Source organism: Protopterus annectens, chromosome 7.part0, assembly GCF_019279795.1.
Source record: "Protopterus annectens isolate FY-2018-M chromosome 7.part0, PAN1.0, whole genome shotgun sequence".
Classification (NCBI taxonomy): Eukaryota; Metazoa; Chordata; order Ceratodontiformes; family Protopteridae; genus Protopterus; species Protopterus annectens.
This window is the reverse complement of record NC_056739.1, coordinates 1,486,113,405-1,486,135,312: the sequence shown is the minus strand read 5'-3', so window position 1 is coordinate 1,486,135,312 and position 21,908 is coordinate 1,486,113,405. Positions and strand designations below refer to the sequence as shown.

The following is a 21,908-nucleotide window of genomic DNA, read 5'->3' as shown; positions in this document are numbered from 1 at the left end:
CCTCACTGAATTCAGTTGAACAAACAACCCGTTTAGTGGTAGAGTCGTCGGAAGGCTTAGTCTTGTGTGGTCTGTCTCTATCTTTAACTCTATGTTTTTTCAGAATGTCTACAGGTTGTTGGCTGATGGACGCCAGTTCAGAATGTGAAGACGGAATATGAAAATACCAGTCTACAATAAGAGCTCTACGGCGAACTGTTCGCGAGTAAAGAGGGCACAGAACCAGCAATGGGGGACGTCTGGTCTGGGCCTAAACAAGTGACACAGTATGAATGGAAGTCTCTGTGTGGGATCTGCTTTCCACAGATGAGACAATTGTCAACTTTGTCAGACATTGGTTAATGCAAGAAAAAAGGATCCCCAATTGGGTACTTAGCTTTAGACGTTTTCAACTGTAATTCAAACTCTGGTAGCAACCAACCGACCACCACACTTGAACTGCTTCTTCTACGGGCTCCACGGCAAGAAAGACTGATGTAATGGCATCGGCTGCCTTGCTTTATAGCACTGACGACCTGACATCAGTCTACAGGCGACAGCAGCCGATGCAGAAAAACACTGACTCTGGTATTCAGGCCAGCCAAGAGCTACTACAGCAGGGATAACCCCATAGCTGATGACTGCAAAAGTGAAACACGAAGAACATATGTGGTTGACCATGTCAAAGGCATGGGTTAAGCCAATGAACACAGCTCCTGTACAATATTAGTTAAGAAATCATCAGTCTGCATCCATGCAGCTGTCACTGTGCTACTACCTGCAAGAATATGTGCAGTTTGATGGACAGCAGCTGGTACTTTTAAGTGGCAAGCTGGCTATATAGGACTTTGTCAAGAATTTTATCATGGATGGGTAGGATGGATGGGTAGGATGGAAATGGCAAATAACTGATTGCAAGATTTTGGTACTTGACTGACGAGAGGATTTCCAAAAATTTGGCATAGTATTAATGGTGAGGCAAAGGTTGCAAACATGCCTAAGAGGGGTAGCAATAACATTTCTGCAGTAGTACAAGTACCAAGCACAGATACTGTCAGGTCCAGGTGACAGGTCCATAGGAATCAGTTCAAGTAGGAGTAAAATTTGCTTAGAGGCATGCTCTGAAAAGTAAAAAAGGTGAAACAAAATTAAAGGGGTTAGGCTGTCTGTTGTGTGGCTACATTGTGGGTCAGTAAGGATGTGGGAAGATTTGAGAATTCTCTGAAGAAATTAGAAGGTGAAAATTACCAGATGGGCAAGGAATGTTTCCTATATTGTATAATTCAGTCAGGGAGGATCTTCAGGTTAGTTTTAACTTCCGGCTAGAAATGTCTAGGGGACTGAAGAAGGTAGGGTTGTTTAGCTTTCAATTGTTTGGTTTTGAGCCTACAGATGGCCTGCTTGGTTAAGTTTTTCAGAATTTTGTAATGGTCAAGGTTGTTGGGAGTCAGGCCTGGTTTCCACAATTCCCAAGCTTCACTACCTAGTTTCATCACAGATTTAAACTTATTAGTGAACCACTTAGTTTTGGAAACATTCATTAACCTTGAGATCACAGGAAGTGGGTGTCCTGATGTGAAAGTAGCAAGTCAGTTAGTTTACTGGCAGCAACATTAGCATCAGAATGTTTTGAGCATCAGGGATCAATCAAAAGTAGCATGCTCTGAATGCAGAAAGGGGATTTTGTGAGGGGCTTGGGTTTGAAAGATTTTAGCCTGGGAATGTAACTGACTTGTAGATTTTGTAGGGAGAATGGAACAGGGCAATAATCACTGAAAGTGGATGGATGAATGGAGGCAAAGGATATATTCTTGGGATGAATTACAACAAGTAGATCAAACAGAGAACTGTGATTAGATTTGAGGATGGGTCTAGCTGGGATGTCTATTAACCGGAGTTGGCAGAGATCTGCAAGAAAGTAAATCTGCTGGCCCCAATTAACCATGATATAAAAGTCATGGATCGATGATGACTGATGGATGATGTGCTTATTTGGTTTAATGTGAGAAAGTATGGACAGTATCTTTTTTTTTTAATTTGGGGAGTGAAACAGAAGGTGGCAGGTAGTCAACAGACAGATATAGGTGCCTACAAGACTTAACTGGAACTTTAGTTAGTAAGCAGTTGTGGTCACAGTCAATGGATGCATTGGCCTGGGAGATGACTGTGATGCTAGAGGATTTGTGCAGTAGCATAACACCACCACCAGGTCTGGCCGGGTACCAAATTAAGTATACCCAAGGGAAGAAATGCTTTACATGATGATGGTTATTCTTTAACCAAGACTCAAGTTATTGCCAGGAGATCAGGAGTGTGGGATCTCAGAAATCAGCTTATGCAGTTTGTTACAAATGCTTTTAACATTAAGAAGTGCACATGACAGAGAGCCTGACTTTGAAGTGTGTGTGGACTTGTGAATGCAAGAGGTATTTAGTGAAGATGCCATTGAAGTGGGAGTGAAAGAAATACGGTGACTTGAGAATGGAATGCAAGAAGGTGGTTGAGTACAAAACAGAAAATAAAATATAATAAAATAAATAAGAGCACAATGGTGGAATGCAGGTGGTATATCCCGTTGCTGCAACAAAAAATATAATAACAAAAAAGTATTCAGACCAGCAACAGATAAAGACAGGCAGCTCAAAATCTCAGCAGTTCAAGTGACCAACAATCCAAGTGACCAACAGTTCAAAACACAATCCAATTCATGAACAGAGATAGGAAGCTGAATTCAAAAACATAAAACACCTTTAATTGTAGTCGACCATGGGTAAGCGCTTTCACAACATAGCTTCATCACACCATCAAGTAACTACTAAAAAAAACCACGCCCTATACATAGAAAGAAAAATTAAAATAAAATCAGCCAATAATAAAACTGCATATTTATCCGTTGCTGGTCTGAATACTTTTTTGTTAGAAAATAAAATATGTAATGTTGCGAAACAGATAGCTTTTCAAGTTGTCAGACTAGTGGGATACGAGGCAGGAAGAGTGGCTGCTGTAGAACGTAGTACATGGTAATGAATTATTGAGTAAGGCTGAGGTGACAAACATAGTAGTGGGTCAGGAGGTCACTTTCAGAGGTCTGAGGATGTGCTTTGACTTCAGCCTGTTTCCCTGAGTGAAGTGTAAAAGCAGAATGCCTGGTCTAAGGGAGGTTGTTTGTTTGAATGTGTTGTGTGGCTTTAAGTGGTTCATCAGATAATGAGACTTTTGGGGGTGGTACAAAAAGGTTGTTAAAACTGTGTGTGTTTCATTATCACTTTAGATTTAGCGATTTTTATCTGCATCCCAGACATTTTACTCATTTTTTTTGTTTACATGCTGCTGTATGCATTTCAGGTACTTGTAAATCTGGTAATCTCGGTTTTCTCACTGAACTCTGCATGCTTTATAAATATTACTTAAGTGTTATGGAGTTTTGTTGGTATGTTCCCAATTATCTTTTTTCCCCAGCACACATACATTTGCCACTGACCTGAGGAAAAATCTTTGGAATCTGCTTGGGGTATAAAAATACCCATGCAAACACTTCCAAACAATAATTCTATTTCTACTAAACTTTGTTACATATCTGGGGAAACATAGATATGGCCTCCCATTGTTTCCTTGTCAACTGCTTTGCCAATCTCTCTTCCCAATCTTTTCTAACCTTGTCTGATTGAGTCCTATAATTACTGTGCAGTACTCCACAAGACCTACCAATTATCCATTTTTTAAACAGCAACTTCTGTTCTACATTCAACTAAAAACTCTACCAGAGCAGGTTGCTCACTTAGGATTACTTCATCCATTTCTCTTTTTCTATACTCTGACATCAACCCTGATAGGGAAGGTAGTCCACAGCCTGAGGTCTAAATGTCTTATTGGCCTCTTCCCATTCTATTACCTCTCCCTCTCTAGCTACTTACTCCCAAATACCTTTGTTCCATTGTCAGTTTTCTTCATTAAATTCCAGCCCCTTCTTGCCTGCTCTCTGTAACCCTAATAGAAGTCATCCCTATTGGCAAAATCTCCTTCCTCCACTCTTGTGTTGGATTATTTCTTAGAATACTTTCCGCTAATTTATGAGTATAATATTCTGTATGGCTGTTATTCTCCTTAAGTTTCTGCATCACAAATCCCACTTTCTTATTTCTTGAATTACCCTCTTTCGTCATCAACCCTTTCCACTTTGAATTATAGCCTTTTGCTAGTGTTATTTACATGAACCTTAAGTGCGCAGCACTAAAATATCCCTTCAAATCAGGTAATCCTAAATCACTTTGACTTTCAACTTATCCTACTTGAACCTTACCCCTTTCCCCTCCTAGATAAAATCATTCAACTCTATTATTGTCCACAACTTGTCCACTGCTTGATAAAAATATGCCTGACCTAAAGCTAAAGATGTAGATCAGTGTGTGTGATACACCTTTAAGAAACTTTCCAGTCAGCAGGCACATGCATATAATACTGAGCATGTGCAAGCAAGAGTGCCATTTTGTAGTGAGCAGTCAAGATGTAAGTATGCGTGTGTGTTAGTCAGTTTGTTCATTTAAGTTTAATGTTCCTGCTATCCATCCTGATGTGTGTTTGTATGTTATAAGGTACTTAAATGAACACCCAAGCCTCATTGTCTTATTTAGCTATACAAGACTAGCAACATGGTGTCAGAAGTGGGATCCAGAGTCAAAACCACGAGGCGCACAGTAAAAGGTGGAAGAATATACAGGAGTGACTCATCCCTACTGCTAAAATGATTCGCAAACACGTTAGGAATAAATTCTAGGTACTAAAACTCACTTAAATGATTTTTTACTCAACAAATATAAAACAAAGCATTCAGAATGCTGAAAACAATTTTTTAATTAAATGAAATGTCCAAAACTGTGACATATTGATAAAAACATTCAAAATAATTACAAAAACATTTGAAATCATAACAGAATTGCATAAACTGTATAAAAAAGGGAAAAACAACCATATTTTTTTCGCTATGTGCTACTTTTTCACATTAACTAAAGCTTTTCAAAGTATCCGAAATGTGCAACGTGTTGGCAAATGTATGCAGTATTGCAGTACAGTTATTTCACAAAGCACAGCCATTTCGCAAAATATTTTGCAATGTACAGCCTTTCAAAAAGTTTCTTGTGCATTTGAATCTTATTACGAGTACCTGGTGTGTGTGCATGTTCATACATAATTACAAGGGCCATATTTGCATTGTATTTAAGCATAATTTGCTGGCATGGCAAAAAGATTTTGCTGACCAAGTCTGCTTCTGTTTAAGAATAGAGCAGAAAATTGGAGAGTGTTTGAGCAAGAGTACAACATTTTCATACAGGCTGCTTTTTCTAACACATGTACAAAGGCATTTATTCTGCTTAATTTAGCTGGTTCAGAAGCCACTGAAAAAAGAGAGCATTCATTTGTGTATGCACCTGCTGTGTATGCAGGGGTGGGGGAAAACTGCCATATAGTGGTACCAGCTGAAATGAGGTAAGACCCGGAGTGTTTAAAATGTAAATTTAGAGAAATGTGCAACCTCCAAATGAATATTACAATGAAAAGACACATTTTATACAAGGGATCAAAAACCTGGCAAAACTTTTGCAGCACATACAAATGACTTGAGAAACAAGGCTAAAATGTGCATATGTGGTGATATGACAAATGAGCTGATAAAAGACAGGCTTGTGTGTGGTACTAAAGATGATGCAGTGAGAAAGATTTTGTTTCGAGACAGTGATCTGACTTTGAATAAGGCCATAGAGATTTGTCAGATGTACGAGCTCACAGAGAAGCACACAAATATGCTTACAAGTGAGAAAAACATTCTTCAAGCATGTGATTAAAACGTGCAGGCCCAAAGGTGTGGCAGTTTCAATGAAACTCTGAGCTTTTCTAGCAATTTCTAGAACATGCTCTGTGAAGTACAAGGGTGTGTCAGCTAAATCAAAGTATGTGCCCCTACCTAGCCTCATAGTCAACTATCGCAACTGTGATGGTAATCAGGAACCTAAAAGAGGAAAAAACTGTTTAGCTTTTGGTCAGCAGTGTCACAAATGTAAAAAGTGGAATCACTTGAAAAGGCTTTCTAAATCAAAAGAGGTTCATTCTTTTATTAAAAAAAGAACATTCAAAAAGGCATGTTGATCAACTAGAAAACTGTGACCCCACATTTTATGTTGATGGTGTGTCTGTGCTGGGTGAAACAGTCAATGCAATATAATTGTGGGCAAAGAATGAAGTATTTTGTAGTGTTCGGAGTAATGGGAGACCCACAGAGCTCAAAGCTGATACTAGTTCAAAGTGTAATGTGTTATGCCAGCAGAAACATTTGCAAGAATAAAAGCTGGTGAGAAGCTTGCTCTGGCAACATGTGTGAAGCTTCCTGCTTATGCTGGTGAAGAAATTCAAACTGAAGGCTCCGTAGTGCTTTCATGTTACTCTGCTGGGCACAGCTATGACTTGCAGTTTTACATAGTCAAGAGTCAAGAGACAAGTGCAGTCATTATTAGACCTCAGAGACAGTTTGAAAATGGGACTGCTTTCATTTAATAAGGAAGTCCACCGTGTAAGCTGGAAGGATAACAGTTCAAATTTCACCCATATTTTTTTCTGACTATGCTGATCTTTTCGAAGACAAACTAGGCAAACTTCCAGCTGTGTATTCCATCAAGATAGACTCTGAAGTAAGCCCAGTTATCAGACCAGCACAGAAAGTTCCAATAACTATGCAGAACAGAGTCAAGGCTAAGCTAGACAAAATGGTGCACCAAGGAGTAATTTGTCCAGCTGAAGAACCAAATGAATGGGTTATCCTCCATGGTGGTAGCTCCTAAGAAAAGCTCAGATGATATTAGAATATGTATTGACCCAAGAGATTTGAACAATACACTAAAAATGACATCATCCAATGCACAAAGTCGAAATTGTTGCTGCTCTGATGTCAAATGTCACTGTTTTTCCGTCTTAGATGTAAAAAGTTCATTTTGGCAAATTTTGCTTCATTGAAAATCTTCATTGCTAACCACATTTAGTACACCATTCAGAAGGTACAGATTTCAGAGAATGCCATCTGAAATAAATTCTGCCAGTGAAGTCTTTCAACATGGATGAAGCAAATGTTTTATGGCTATCCATGTGCTATTATAGTAGATGATATTAGATGATATTCTTGTAGGAGGCAATGGTGAAGTCGAACATGACAGACCCCTCAAAACAGTTTTAGACAGAGTTTGTGAAGTCAATCTTAAGCTGAATCCACAGAAATGCAAATTCAGGCTACATGAAGTTACTTATGTTGGTCATTTGTTTACAAGTTCAGGCTTACAAACAGAACCTTCCAAGCAAACAGCAATTCTTGAGATGCCAGCTCCAGACAATGTCCAAGCCCTACAACATTTTCTTGACATGGTTAACTATCTGGGCAAGTTCATTCCAGATTTGAGATGACTTTCAGCACCACTCAGAGAGCTGACAAGCAAAGATATATCTTGGTCCTGGTCAGACCACCACCAAAAAGCATCTGATGTCCTGATACAGAAAATTGCCAGTCCACCAACTTTAAGATACAATGATGTTCACAAAAGTACAGTTTTGTACCTACCATAAATGTAGATGTTAGAGTGTCTTCACTGCTGCAGTCACTACACTTAGGTTATCCTGCCATCAGGCGGGCCCGCAGTTGGCCTGAGTTCCAAAGTCTTGGTCCGGCGTCGGTTGCGGTCGCCTCTTCCCTGACGTCAGTGCGCCAGGGGTATATAAGTAGCAGCAGACGCCATTTTCTTCAGTTTTTCTTGCCCCAGATGTCAGGTGCCCCCACAAATGGTAGGCAATGCATATTGCTAATAAAAAATACAAAAAAGTTAATAAAACCTTCATTAACCAGCAAATACACCACAAAGGTAGTATAGGTTAGTCCCAGATAAGAAAGAGGGTCTGGCGGGTGGGTAACCTGGACTGCAGCAGTGAAGACACTCTAACATCTACATTTATGGTAGGTACAAAACTGTACTATGTTCATTGTGTTTCACTGCTGCAGTCATTACACTTGGGTAGAATCCCAAAGCTGAGTTTGGGTGGCTGGCTCTAGAGAGGATTTGGTGTGGCTATGAGGCCCTGCAGCACTGCAGTGGCAAAGCCAGCTCTGGATCTAGAATAAAGAGGCAAATGGTAATGCTTGGTAAAGGTGTGCACTGAACTCCAAGTTGCAGCTTCCAAGATATCTTTGGTAGGTACTCCTAAGGAAGGCAGTGGAAGTGGCAGTTGCCCTGGTGGAATGTGGTCTAATATTACTAGGCACAGGTTTCCCATTTTGTGTGTAGCACAGCCGGATACAGTGTCATATCCACTTTGAAATGGTCTGCTTTGAAATTGCCTTTCCCTTTGATCCTGCAGCATATGATACAAACAATTGTTCAGATTTTCTGAAAGCCTTTGTTTTGTCCAAGTGGAAGTGCAATTGCCTATGTATGTCCAAGGAATGTAAAAGTCTCTTCCCTTTATTTTATGGAATTTGGATAAAATGCTGGCAAGTGAATAGATTGGTTAAGAGCCACACTGGAAACCACCTTAGGCATAAAGGAAGGGTTTGTTCTTAAAGAAGCCCTGTCTGTCTTGCTGGAAAATGATAAAAGGCTCTACTGCCATTAGTGCCTGTAGTTTTGAGACTCTTCGTGCTGAGGTTATTGCCAGAAGCAGAGCAGTTTTCCATTATATATATTTTAACTCTGTAGAATTGGCTGGTTCAAAAGGAGGCAAAGTGAGCTTTTCCAAAACAAAATTGAGGTCTCAAGTTGGTGTTGGTGCTCTCCGGGGCGGTCTTATGTTTTTAGCCCCTCTGCGGTGCTGCTTTAGCAAAGGATGAGAAAAAAATAGGAGGATCTGTGTTGTAATGAGCCGAGATGGCAGAAGCGTGAATCTTAATGGATGAGAAGGATAGTCCTTTGTCCAGCATCTCAGTCAAGTATTGTAGTATCTGAGGAATGTTAGGGACCAGAGGATCAAGGTTTTGAGCCTGGTTCCAGGCACAGAATCTCTTCCACTTTTCTGAATAAGATTTCCTGGTGCTAGGCCTCCTGGTCTCCAAAATGACATCCATAACAGCTGCTTGGCTAAAGAATCTGCCATGCAGCCAGGTCTAAGGTTTTGAGCTGACTGTGCAGTATCTGATTGTTTTGCGGAGTCAGAAGGTGTGGAATTTGATGCAAAATTCAAGGTGGTCCTTGAGCTAAGTTCTTTAAGAGTGGGTACCAGTGCTGGCGTGGCCAGTCTGGTGCAATCAGAATCATCTGTGGTTTGTCTCGTCTGGCTTTTAGGAGTACCTTTGAAAGGAGAGGCAGTGGTGGGAAGGCATAAACTCTTAGGCTTTTCCAGCTGAACGAAAGAGCATCCACTTTCCATGCTTGTGTGTGATAAGTCCTTGTGCAGACTTTTTGTAGTTGGCAATTTAGTGGGGAGGCAAAGAGATCTATGTCCGGGCACCACCATTTTTGCATTATCATGCTGAAAACTTGTGGATTTAATTTCCACTCGTGAGGATCCATGATGTTTCTGCTTAGGTCATCTGCCAGAGTATTTATCTTTCCTGGCAGGAATTGTGCTTGCAGATGAACTTGATAAGTTATAGCCGTGTTCCACAAGGTCATGGCTTGCCTGCATAGGTGGTAAGAATGAGTGCCCCCTTGCTTGTTTATGTACCACATCACTGTGGTGTTGTCTGTCCTTAATAGTAATTGTCCTGGATACACAGAAGGTCCTTGAAAGCTGTTAGGGCATTTTGTACAGCCAACATCTCTTTTTGATTAATGTGAAGAGGCATTTGTTCTGTGGTCCATTTGCTCTGAATACATTTTCCTGCCATGTGTGCTCCTCAGGCGTAATCAGAGATGTCTGTTGTTATAGTCAGCCTGGCTGTGGGAAGAGTGAAATGCTGACCCTTGTTGAGGTAACATGCCTGTGCCCACCATCGAAACTCCTGTTGTAGGCAGGGAATTAGAGGTATTACTGTCTCCAAGCTGTGCGAATGTGGAGACCAAACACTTTTTAGGTACCACTGTAATTTCCTCATATGCAGTCTTGCATATGGAATTAGTAGAATGCAGGATGCCATGAATCCCAAGGCCTGCAGAATTTTTCTTGCAGGGAGTTGGGACTTTGTTGCCATCAATTGAAAATACTGAGTCAGTTGTCCTTGTTTGTCTGGCGTGAGATAAGCCATCTGGGCCGTTGTATTTAAGCTGGCACCCAGGAATATCTCTTGTGAGGGCACTAGTTTTGATTTCTTTTCGTTTACTGTGTACCCTAGGCAACTTAATCTCTTTACGAACGCCAGATGCTGTAGAAGAATGTCCTTGCTCTCTGCTTGAATCAGGCAGTCATCCAGATATGGATATATTTGAATTCCTTTTTGTCTGCAAAATGCAATTACTGGTGCCAGGCACTTGGTAAAGAAGCGCAGTAGATAAGCCAAAGGGCAGTGCAGAGAATTGGTAGTGCATTGAACCAGCTATGAATCCGAGGTATCTTCTGCAATTTTGTCTGATAGGGACATGCAGGTATGCATCTTTGAGGTCCAAAGTAACAAGCCAAGCTTTCTTGCCCAACATGGGAAGGAGCTGTTGTAGTGTCAGCCTTTTGAATTTCGGGACATCCAGGTAAGTATTTAGAATGGAAAGGTCCAGAATGGGTCTCCAGGCTTTGTCCTTTCTGGGTACCAGGAAGAGTCTTGAGTAAAATCCTTATCCTTTTTCCTGCTGTGGTACTTTTTGAATAGCTCTCATGTCCATGAGAGCTGTTATTTGTTTTTGTGCCTCTGCCCATTGATTTTGTGGCAGGTCTGACATTCCTTTTAGCCTTGGAAAAGTGTGAAAGTGGAACTTGTAACCCTGAGACACGATATTCAGTACCCATTTGTCTTGGGTGATTGCTTGCCAGTTTTGAGAAAAAAGTGCTAGTTTCCCCCCTAAGGGAGCTGCCAAAAGGAAAGAGCTTGGCATTGGAAGGGGGAAGTCATTGGGACGATTTCCTGTAAGGTTGTGACTTATCCTCACCTTGCTTTGGGTTTGAAGCACCCCACTGTCGTGGTCTGTAAGAACCTTGTGGCTGAGATCTGCCTCTTTGTGGCCTGACAGTCTGACACTGGAAAGGACCAATGCTTAGTAGGCCAATTTCTGCTAAATCGTGGTGGCTGTACCTGTAAGAAATTCCTTACTGTTTGCAGCGATTTTGCCTTATCCTCCATTTTCTTTAATACCTCTTCTGCCTTAATACCAAATAAATTATCGTGCTGCAAAGGAGCATCCAATAATTTTGCCTTAACATGATCTGTTCCTTAAAATTCCTTACTGTTTGCAGAGATTTTGCCTTATCCTCCATTTTCTTTAATACCTCTTCTGCCTTAATACCAAATAAATTATCGTGCTGCAAAGGAGCATCCAATAATTTTGCCTTAACATGATCTGGTAAACTTTGTTCTTTTAACCAAGCATGCCTTCGAATCACAGACCCTGTAACTGCTGCTCTACAAGAAGCTTCTAATGAATCAAAACCACATTGCAAAGTATGCTTTCCCACTTGTTCAGCTGCATGCAATAAATCCTGCATTTCCTTATAGTCAGGTTGTTCTGCATTTATACTCATTTTCTGTTTTAACTGAGACAGTAGATATTGTTGATACTTAAGCATGTGAAACTGGCAATTCAGAGCTCTCACTGCTAAAGTTGCAGAGGTGTAAACTTTCTTTCTCCATCTGTCTAATGCTCTAGAGTCCCTATCAGAGGGAACTGGATTCTTAGCCGTGGAAGCCTCAACCCCTCTGGGACACTGGGAAATAGTTTCTGGGTCTGCAACAGGGTCTGTAACAGGGTTTTTATAAATAAATTTGTGCGAGTCAGGGACTCTGTAGTATCTGTCTGGCTTGACTGAAACTGGGGGTAAAGAATCAGGGTTTAAACTATTCAGAGAACACATCATCCACAATGTCCAACACTGGCGGAATAGCAAGGAGCCTGTGCTGAGGTAGCAAAAGAAAGTCTCAGAGCCTTTTCTTGGATTCTGAATAATCCTGGCCCTCCCACTGGAAATGCTCCCTCATGGTATGTAAAGTTTCCCCAAAAGAGTAATCCTCAGGAGGAGAGGCTGAAGGAATGGATTCTTCAGCATCAGAATCCTCATAGGGGGTAAAGAATATCCCTGGTCTGAAGAGGAATCAGAATATATTGAAACCTGGTCAGAGGAATCCTAGTCTGTATTCTGCCTAGGCCTTTTATCAGGAGGGGGATGGGAACCCTTGATCAGAGTTATCAAGTCTTCGGCCAACTTGAGCATCTGTTTTTTAGGCATGGAGGCCTGTCCAGGTGAATGCTGTACTTGCTTTTTTGTCTTTAGTGTAGGCTTAGCCTTGGCTGCAAGTAGTAATGGTAAGTTGAGTAGGCCTGAAAACACCCTCAGAAGCCGGTGCCTGCTCAGCGGCTCCGGACCCATCTGAAGGGTTATTCTCCATAGGCCCAACACCTTGAGGCTCCAGAGGCCTAGGCACCTCCACATGGGAGTCGGACACGGCCTGTGGTTCTGAGGTAGCATGTGTCAGGGGCTGCGAAAGCGCCTAACTGAAAACTGGCGAATCGGTGACTGGCCTAGAAGAGGCTTAGTCGTCAGTTTTGGGCCTCGATGCCTTTCCTCATCTTTATCTTTGCATTTTTTATGCATACCGGTCGTCAGTTGTTCCGACGGCATTGTGTAATTAAACTTTCGCCCAAAGTAATGGCGAGCAAAATCAAACAGACGTCTAATAGTGCGTTTGTTAAATCTAGCACAAAACTGACAACTAGTGACGCTGTGATCTGGGCCTAGGCATGGAATACAGTAAGAATGAAAATCCTTATGAGGTATTTGCTTCCCACAAGAAATGCAATTATTAACTTTTTCTGACATCGGTCTGAGGCAAGAAAAATTTTCCCCAACGGGATACTTACCTTTATTGAAGACTTCGGTTCTGAAATCGAATTTGAAATCTCAGGAGTCGGCCGACCGGCACTTGCAAACTGCTTTTGCTTCGGGCACCGCGCGGCAAGAAAGACTGAAGAAAATGGCATCGGCTGCTACTTGTATACCCCTGGCGCACTGACGTCAGGAGGCGACAGCAACAGACGCCGGACCAAGACTTTGAAACTCAGGCCGACTGCGGGCCTGCCCGACAGCAGGATAACCCAAGTGCAATGACTGCAGCAGTGAAACACTATGAACATCCAGTAACTCTTTCCTGTGATGCTTCTGAGTTTGGTCTTGGTGCAGTCATTCTTGAAAAGGACAGACCAGTAGCTTATGCACTGAGAACTCTAACCCAAACCAAGATGCAGTATGCTCAGATAGGGAAGGAACTTTTGGCAATTGTGTTTGCATGTTCAAAGTTCCATGATTATATTTATGGTCGACCTATTCAAAACTGAGACTAACCATCAACCTCTAGTTACTATTCTGAGAAAGTCAATAGACCTATTCAAAATTGAGGCTGACCATCAACCTCTAGTTACTATTTTGAGAAAGCCAATGCACACAGCTCCTGCTAGATTGCAACACATTATGCTCAAACTGCAAAAGTATGATTTTAATCTTGTTTATACAAAAGGCAAACTTCTTTACCTTGCTGGTACTTCATTCAGATCGCCCAGAAAAAAAAAACACTGAACAGCATGAAAACGAGAAACTCGAGTATGAAGTCATAGAAGTGAGGAATTTTTCTTCCACGTGTCTTGATGAGCTTAGAACTCGCAAAGCTTCAGATCCAATTATTCAGAAGCTTAACCACTTCCTCAGTCAAGGATGGCCTTCAAAGTAATCTTGTTTACCAGTAGAAGTGCAGCAGTATTTTCCTTACAGAGATGACACTTTGTCTGAAAATGCTATCATCATGAAAGGTTCAAAAGTGATTGTTCCAAAATCTTTGCAACAAGAGTACATCAAGATCTTGCATTGTGGTCACCCAGGAACTGACTCTACCAAAAGAAGGGCAAGAGGACTAGTATTTGGCCTTCTTTGTCAAAAGACACAGACAGAAGGTCCATTGTGTTGTTTGCAATAGTACTAAACAGCATCAACAAAAAGAAACACTTTAGTTAAGCCAGATTCCTGAACTACCCTGGTCGACAGTAGACAGAGATCTTTGAGTGGAATGGTCAACATTACTTGGTGTTAGTAGACTCATTCAAATTGGTTCTAGATTAACCTACGTCCTAACCTAATGTTAAATACAGTCATCACCAAGTTGGAGACATTTTTCTGTCCATGGTAGTCTGCACAGAGTAATTTCTGACAATGGTGCACAGTTTACAAGTCAGCAGTTCAAAAAAAATTTGCTGAAACGTGGGGCTTTATTCACATTACAAGTAGTCCTAAATACCCGCAGTCAAATAGCTTGGCAGAATGTGCAGTTCAAAGTGCAAAACAGCTGTTAAAAAAAATCAAAACGAGACAATACCCATGTTTTTCTAAATCTCCTGAATCTCAGAAACATTCCTCGTAATAACCATCTTGGTTCAACTGCCCAGAGACTAATGTCAAGACAAATCAGAACCACACTACCAATCAGTGGCAATTTGTTGGTTCCATGTGCTAAGAACAATAAAGCAGTGAAAGCTCAACTCCTGAAAAAGCATCTGTCCCAGAAGTCCTATTATGATAAGACCAGCAAACCGCTCAGTCCATTACAAGGGGAGACTGCAAGGATGCAGACAGCAAAAGATTTTGATTGGATTGTATTTGTGAAAAGTTTGCATCAAGAGCAGAGGTCGTACATTGTGGAATCGCAGGGAATACAATTTAGGCAGAATTGAAAACATTTATTACTGGTATCTTAGCCAGTGTTACAGCATCTTGCCTGTAATAAAAACTCTAGTTCTCAGACTGACTTAACCAATTTTCCAGTTCCAGAGGACATTCCAGCAGATATCCATATTCCTGTGAATATCCCTGTGAGTCCTAAAAAGAGAACATTCGCCTCGGACTCTCCCTGTTGCTAAACCCAGTCCTAACTATTACATTACAAAATCAGGTCGCTTTTCCAGACCTAGTTCTAGATACATGGCAACCTGGACACGGATGTTTTGTTTATTATCGTCTGTATAATCCGCATGCCTATTCAAATATCATTATTGCAAGACAGCTCAGCAAAGAGGAAGGATGAAGATCAGAGTATGTGATGCAACTTTAAGAAGCATTCCCGTCAGCAGGCACGTGCATATAAGTATTGAGCACGTGCAAGCAAGAGTGTCATTTTGTAGTGAGCATTCAAGATGTAAGCATCCATGTGTGTGTGTTAGTCAGTTAGTTCAAGTTTAATGTTAATGATATCTAGCTTGCTGTGTTAGTACTTAAACACCCAAGCCTCATAGTCTTATTCAGATATACAAGATGAGTGACAAAAGAGACTAAGAACATTTTTACTGCTTGTATCTTGCCATCCATATCCAAAAACATTAGCTTCCCAACACCTTTTGTTTGGACTCTTCCCACATATCCTTAGCTGCCATAATAAAATCCTTTTTAATTCATACTCCTAAATACTTCCATTTTATTGTGCCTCCCCTCCACAACACAACACTGATCCATATCTATCAATTTTGGTAATACCTTGGTCCTTCTTTTAGTTAATATGGACATAAACACTTTAAAATTATGGATTAAAATTGAAATGGGCCTATATGCAGCTGGGTCAGATGGGTCTTTACACTCTTTAGGTATTACAACCACAACATTCTTCCAGGATGTTGGTGCTTCCCATCCTTTCAAAATACTGTTAAGCAAAAGCTTCCAGATTTAGATCACTTTCTTCCCTCCAGGCTTCCAAACTTCCATAGGAATACCATCTATTTCTGGAGACCCACCTGCAGATTGATTATACTTCATCAATGTTTTATCTCTTCTCCTCCTACCTTAACAGTTAATTGTTGAGTCTCATCTACTTCTAACCATGGCACACTTAAGTATTCCATAAATATTTCCAATTTCTTCTTTCTCTTGTTCGTAATTTAGGGAAATAAAAAGGCTGTAGTATTTACAACATTTTCTTCCCAGGAGCATGAAGGTATCATGAAGTGAAAAAAATATAAAGAATGCCAAGGTGAAGTTAGATGCTTTCTGCTGAATGCCCATATGTCACCTCCTCAAACCAGGTACTGTCCAGGTTTAAATTGCTCCCAAAGTCACCTGTTCAACTGCAAGTTTCTAAAGGGCTTGATTCTTGGTCCCTTGTTATTCAAAGTGTACATGCTTCCACTTTAGAAAGGAATACAATAACTGCAATATTGTCATCTAGTTTTACCTTTAATTTTTTTGGATCATAAGCATGACGTTAGTGCATCTAACTGCCTAGACAATATTCTTCACTGGATAAGTCTTAGTTGACTGAAACTAAATTCAAAGACAATGAATATGTTGGTGTATGCCAAACCATTTAAGCTTATTAACTTCAAAAAAAATTCAATAGGGAGAGGCAAAAGGCTAAAATTTGTACTTCTATAACTATTCAGCATGGTGACATTCAAGGATTAGATGACAGACACGATTTAAAAACAAGTATTTCCATCTCAGAACCCCCTAGGGAATTCTGGGAACTGATACTATGATCAAACCTGGAGATAGAAGTCATACCTTTGGCACTCCATAACTCAAGTTCTATTGTAAACCTTGGCTCTGAGATTCCAACTTTGGTCAGCTCCTTCATGGCCAGGGTCCTATCTAAAGGAGCCTTTGGTTTTCCATTCTACAACTTGCAAGCTTCAGCCTGCTGGTGATGGTTCCCCACTGATTCTACAGATCCCCACACCCTGAAATACTATCCAATGTTATTTTGCTTATCTAGTACCAGTTCTGAAGAATTCAATACCTTCCCAAGTTTCACACTTCTGAAAGTCGTCCTTCTAGAAGTCCTTCAAATCCCACCTGTGTATGTAAAACTCATGAAAGAATGCCAGAATTTTAGCTACACTGTTTAAAATGAATTTTGTGACCATTCTGTTTTTTTAACTCTGTACTCCAAGTTACTTTTTTCTTTCAAATTAAAATGTTGAATATGTATTAGAAAAAACGTACAGTTTGCATTCATTTTAACAATGCTGTTATAATAATTATGCTCAATATACCATAATACTATATTTAGGCTATAATTAATAATTATGACATGTTATCAAGTTCAAAGTTTTAGATAACAATGCTTTCTGCCTAAAAATGTCTTCTGCTTAATTTACAAGAATAACACAAGAAAAAGCAGATATCCATCGCTGCCTCCAATATCATCTCCACTGGGGCACTGCAGACGCACCTGAAAAGTCTCCACATTAATAGCATACACAGATATTGCAGCATTCTACAGGTCTCGGTGTTGTGAACATTGTATCATTTGTTAACAGCTAGTGTACTGCTGAACTGAACTCGAGTTAACTAGTTATTTGAAAAGTGGAATAAAAAGTACAGTTGTGTACACTTGCCATAAATGCAGATGTTCTTCTCGTTTCACTGTTGCAGTCATCACACTTGGGTTATCTGCTTGCAGGTAGCCTTCAGCTGGCCCGAATACCAGAGACTTAGTATTTCTGTGTTAGCAAAAAAAAAAGACAGAAAATCCACCCAAGGATGGCCAATCAATGAAATCCACAAGTGTTCCAATTAAAATGTAGTCCTTTAATACGAATAAAACTTCGATTTGAAAATAAATAAAAAAGCTCAAAACTGTCCCTTGAAGATGTCCAATAAGCGCTTTCGACTGTTGTCTTCCTCAGATCGTATAAGACACTAGGGACTTCCATTTCCTTTTATATATGAAAATCTATACTGTTTGACCAATCACCATTGATGAATACTTGGCAACATCCAATCCTATCTTGTTATCTCAAGATTAATTTGCATATAATCAACTCTATGCTTCTGTTTCCCGCCTTTATTGAGTATGTAAATTAGATGTTATTGTGTTATTGATGATAATGTGAGCAAAGTGAGTATTACTCTTCCATTTTCTGTTAATTCTCAAGACCAATAACAGGTGGCGCTGTTCTAAATGATGTAGTACCGAAAGTAAATAGAAGCATTCATAAACACTCCAAATATTAAATCTTCGAAGAAATTTGTGAATATAACTTTCTATTCATTACAATGCTATGCAGGTATGATGGATTTTTACTTGCATAATCAAAATAATACCACTTGAAATTATGGAATTACAATAAGTATCATTCAACTTAATTATATCACATTTCGAAAAATACAACCAATCCCTGCTTCAGATGTTATCTGTAAAATACCAAAGCCTTGCCAAAAACAGGAAAGCGTGTGGCTAGAACAGCAACGCTAACTGTTCACTTTCCAATCTCTTTCAAGCAAAGGCAACATCCAATCCTATCTTATCTCAAGATTAATTTGCATGTAATCAACTCTATGCTTCTGTTTCCCGCATTTGAGTATGTAAATTAGATGTTCCAGCCCTTCATTTTGATTGAATGTATATTGTGTTGTTGATGGCAATGTGAGCAAAGTAAGTATTACTCTTCCATTTTCCTTTAATTTAATATTCGAAGTGTTTATGAATGCTTCTATTTACTTATGGATACTACATCATTTAGAACAGCGCCACCTGTTATTGGTCTTGAGAATTAAAGGAAAATGGAAGAGTAATACTCACTTTGCTCACATTATCATCAATAACACAATATACATCCAATCAAAATGAAAGACTGGAACATCTAATTTACATACTCAATAAAGGCGGGAAACAGAAGCATAGCATTGATTATATGCAAATTAATGGAAGTTGCCAAGTATTCATCAATGGTGATTGGTCAAACAGTATAGATTTTCATATATAAAAGGAAATGGAAGTCCCTAGTGTCTTATACGATCCGAGGGAGACAACAGTCGAAAGCGCTTATCGGATATCTTCAAGGGACAGTTTCGAGCTTTTTTATTTATTTTCAAGTCGAAGTTTTATTCGTATTAAAGGACTACATTTTAATTGGAACACTTGTGGATTTCGTTGATTGGCCATCCTTGGGTGGATTTTCTGTCTTTTTCTGCTAGTATTGACTGTTTTTGTGACAGACCACCTTTAGCGTTTGGGAGTTATTTATTTGCAAGTAGTATTTCTGTGTTGGTTGCTGTCGCTCCTGGACTGACGTCAGGGGTATAAAAACAGCCAGCCGACGCCACTACATCAGTTTTTCTTGCCCCAAATGTCAGGAGCCCCCCCCAAATAGGGAGCTAAGTTATTGTGGGGAAAACACCACCAGTAAAAAGTAAATACCAATACCCCTAAAAGGGGTGAGTAATAGACAGAGAGGAGAGAGAAAGAGAGACAAGGGGGCTGGAGGGAGGGAAACCAGGACTGCAACAGTGAATACACTTGAACATCTACAATTATGGTAAGTGTAAACAACTGTACTATGGTTCTTCGTGTTTCACTGTTGCAGTCATCACACTTTGGTAGATTCCCAAAGCTGAAGAAGGGTGGAGGCAGTCAGGAAGAGTTGGGGCTAGCTAGTATGCCTTGCAGGACTGCTGTTGCAAAAACCCGCCCTGAATTTGGAAATGATAGGCAGGTGGTAATGCTTGGTGAAGGTGTGTACAGAACTCGAGGTAGCAGCTTCCAGGATGTCCCTCGTAGGGACTCTCCTGAGGAATGCTGTAGAGCAGACGTGCCCTCAGAGCTCTTCCATGTGGCCCCCAGCATCTAACTGCAACATTGATGTATGCATGCCCCAAAACACTTTTTCTGTTTTGTGTTTTTCGCGCCTGTGACCTGTAACTCTAACGTTGGTGTGTGCATGTGCCAAAGCACACTTCTATTTTAATTTTTTTTTTTTTGCGCCAAAGAAGGATGTGTGTGTTCGTGCCGTTATTTCATGCCAAGGAATCTTTGTGTGTGTTCTTGCTGAAGAGGAACTCATGTATGGATTTGCCACCATTGCCTTTGAAAGGGACAGCACTTACTTGTGTTAATAGGTAAGTACGGCGTGAGTGAGTACATGCATGAAAGCAGAATATTTGTGTATATGAAAAAAGTGTGTGCGTGTGCATGACAGAGAGACACACAAGCACAAAGAGGCTAATGACAATCAGTCTACCTACTGAACACAAATAAGTTAGCTCACAAATATATCGTACATTAAAAGTACAGTTTCATTAAATTGCAGCTTTCCTGACAGAGAGAGTGTTGTATTGAATATGAAATCATACCTCTCAACTGTATGGATTTTCACTTCATCTCCCAATTTGTGTCTTTTGCTTAGGAAATAAAAGTAGTCATCCAAGGTAATGCAGTTCCAGGGAGTAAGAATGAGACAGCAGCCTAGGGTTAATGGGTCAGTAATGGATTGACTTTGTGGACCTGTAGCATAATGTATGTTTTTTTCTGACAAACAAAAAAGCACCCAGTACTGTTTTGTGATTGGTGGGTTCTAAGCAGTGGTAGATTGGACAACAATAAACATAGCTTTGGTGGATCATCAATACTGGCAAATCAGGTGGGCACAATGTCATCTTTTAAATGTTGGGGGGTTTTAGTGTGCATGTGTGTGCTTGTTTTGGGAGGGCAGCAACAGTAGATGATTATTAAAGACAGAAACTAAACGACTGTGGAGAATGTTTCTTTGTTTCAAAACCTGATAATTTGGTACTAGGCATGCCCAAAGTAAATTTTTTTAAGACACAGCTTCTTGCCATTTGCAGTGGATTGATATTTTCATGTAATGGACAATGCTAGCAGTACGAGTGTGGTCCTGTAGGGATCTGACGGATGCCAAGTCTACCACTGCCAACGTCTTGTAAAGTGACCTGGAAATGGATATTGGGATGTTGCTGAAAAAAATACAGCAAGTGGGCTTTGAAATATAGTTTTATTAAACAAAGTGCACTTGCAATTTGCAGGCCATAATTTAATTTATTTCAGATAGTTCAGATCCTGGTAAATTGTATACCATTAGACTTAATTAGGGAGAGCTGTCATTCTGGGGAAATAAGCAGCCCTAGTTTCATTGAAAGCTCTGTGATTGTTTCCAGGTAGGAAGTTCCAGGATGTGGATGCAATGTGTTTTATTTATTATTTTTAATGCATTTCTCATTTCAAAACATGGTTTTCTTTGTTGCAAAAGAAGGCAGCATTGAATGAGCCATATAATGCTTAACTGACAATGATGGGATAGAAAGATTATAAGTGATGTATAATGTTTGCAGCTACAGTTGTTTCAATGGTGTCTGTGATGCATAACTATTTTTGGGCCTGTGTCCCACTTTTACTTTTTGCTTTGTCCAGATTTCTTGCTCTAAGATTGAAAGGTATGGTTCCATACTAAATCAGAAGATTGTACTTACCTTGGAAGACTTTTCAGCATAATTACAAGAATCAGGGCCTTTTTAATATCTCTGCTTATTTCCAATATGAACTGTCATGTAACCTTGCAAATAACCTTCTTATTAAATAAAAAGGTAGACTCCACAGCTTACAAAGCAAAATTTATTGTACTGTGCAGTCCGTTCGACTCAGCACAGCCCAGCCACAGCAATAAATAAAAACAGCCAAGTTTGTTTGTGTCTTTCGGCTTTTCCCGGTTAGGGGTCGCCACAGCGGAACTCCAGTCCGCTAATGATTGGTAGTTGATTTTTACGTGCCGAGTTACCAGCCCTGATGCACAACCTTCAAAGAAGGTACGCCCATTCACGCACGTCTCCACACAGAAGACGCTCTAGCTGAGAATCGAACCGGACAGTGTCTTACTATGAGGCGACAACGCTACCGCAGCACCACCACACCACACAAAAATAGCAGTTGCAGTAAAATCCACAAAATACACATTGTATTTTGTGGATTTTACTACAACTGCTATTTTTGTGTGGTGTACTTGGCTGTTTTTATTAATTTCTGTGGCTGGGCCGTGCTGAGTCGAACGGGCTGCACA

General features: G+C 40.2%; 1 protein-coding gene across 2 annotated transcripts in view; it reads right to left on the bottom strand.

Annotated features, from left to right (window-relative positions):
- MTMR14 (myotubularin related protein 14) overlaps positions 1-21,908 on the bottom strand; it is a 1,239,106-nt gene that overhangs the window by 1,088,561 nt on the left and 128,637 nt on the right. The window lies entirely within an intron of this gene.